Raw genomic sequence first — 1,869 nt, forward strand, 5'->3', positions numbered from 1 at the left:
CGCGGCGGATGACTAACCGAAGGCTTAAAACGGGAAGCTGCAACTCGCTCGCAGTCACACCTGTTGGAGGATCCGAGTAGTTTCTGAAACGTCGTGTTTTTTTTCGTTTTCTTCCCCATTTTTTTTTGGTTGGCGTTCTTTCTAACTTAAATTACATTTCTTTCCCAACGAGACAGACCTGTGCCGAATGCTTTCTTTTGAACCCTGGCCAAAAATGGGACGGCAAAGCAGAACAGAAGGCAGGTTTGTAGTAGAAGGGCGGAAGTGGGGTAGCTTTTTATTCTAACGATGCCAAAGAAATTACACTAAAGCATCGCTCCCTCCCCCCGCTATGCTAATCGCCCTTGCGCTGCCTTTGACCTGTACGCACATTAACGACGCACTCAAAGTGCACGGCTGCGGGCTCTCCCAGCAAGGAAATTGCATGCAAGCTTCCACTGCGTGCATGCAAAGCGCTGTCTTTTGTTTGCATTCTCCAGTTTCAATAATTACTTTTGATCTGATGTCTGGAACGCGTGGGGAACCTTCTGATCCGTGAAAAAAATTATGTCGCAATGCCACTTTCGTGCAGGGAGACAACTAAAGGCGGTGCGAATCCACAAGGGCCTCAGTAAGACTATTTTATTTTTGCAGTTTTATGCTTTATGGGAAAAAGGTTCCCAATCAAAGCTGCTTCCAATTCGCTCTATTTCATTAACGGCAACGAAAGCGGCTCTCCCTGCAACTTGTGACACCGCGAAAACCGCATTCAGGCGCTGTCATCCGACAGGCTACAGATATGTACTAGCTAGTAGATTAGCTACTATGTGCTACTAGCCAATCTTTTGCCATGAAAAACGTTTAAAAGTCAGCAATACCTATGTTTTGATAAATGTCCTCTGAATTGATTGTGTGAACTTGACTTAAACTACACTTGAAGCATCTCATACTTCAAGTTTAGAGGTGTAATTGCTTTCATGCGCTTATTTCTTTTTCTAATTATTCTTTCAGAAAGATCCTCCTTTGGCGTCGTGCCTTGTGACCAGCGATAGCATGACATGCCTGTATGTTGACAGCAACGCATTTAAGTGCCCTCTGAGGTTGCAAGTGTGGTGCCTCGATTTTCATCCCTTTGGCTATATCAAATTGAATACTCAAAGAGAGCGTGTCTCAAGGCACTCTGTAAACATCGAAGACAAGCTCCGGGACACTTGGCTCGAATGTTTTGCATACAATAAAAATACCGTTTGAAATCTGTCACTGTATTTTCATTGACGCACTTATTCTGAAACACAAAGCTGTAAAGTGAGGCTTCCATAGGAGTACTGCATTTCAAATGGGCTTTCTCATCAAGTGAAATATACTCGTCTGGGCATCATAAATGCGACCTTGTAGTAATGTGAAAGGTGCTTAAAAGGAACAGGCACATACTGCTGAAATGTACTATAAAGTGAGCCGCAAAGGAGTATGTGGTACTTGTATTAACTGCCATGCTAAGTCCTTTGCGAGCGCAACATTTATTCCAAAATAAAGTCTTGTCTAGAGAGCGGTAACACTTCACTCCTTCAAGCACCCCAAAATTACCTCTTCAAACAGAAGTAGATAAGATACTCCTGTTTTGAGGAAAATCTAACCGCACTTTCGGGAGTGCGCTGCGTAACGTGCCATTTACTCCTGTTTGGGTGTTTTTCTGTTTACGGGGTACTTAGTAATATAATTAATCCTTAATGATAGAGAATTAAAGTAAATAGGTAATTAATTGTCCAATAAGCACTATTTTAGTTAATATGAACAATTAATAATGAGTGGTATTGTTGGTTGATAACCGATTAATTTCATTATAATTTGCACTGTTCGTTCAGTTCTGGATGAATAACTACTAAGTCACCA

General features: G+C 41.9%; 1 long non-coding RNA gene across 1 annotated transcript; it reads left to right on the plus strand.

The window, feature by feature from the left end:
* The first annotated feature begins 267 nt into the window (after positions 1 to 267).
* LOC144096685 (uncharacterized) lies at positions 268 to 1,236 on the plus strand. Its single transcript, XR_013306807.1, has 2 exons — positions 268 to 610; positions 991 to 1,236. It is a non-coding gene; the product is annotated as an uncharacterized LOC144096685 (long non-coding RNA).
* Positions 1,237 to 1,869: the final 633 nt, after the last annotated feature.

The sequence above is a fragment of the Amblyomma americanum genome, chromosome 1 (assembly GCF_052857255.1).
Source record: "Amblyomma americanum isolate KBUSLIRL-KWMA chromosome 1, ASM5285725v1, whole genome shotgun sequence".
Classification (NCBI taxonomy): domain Eukaryota; kingdom Metazoa; phylum Arthropoda; class Arachnida; order Ixodida; family Ixodidae; genus Amblyomma; species Amblyomma americanum.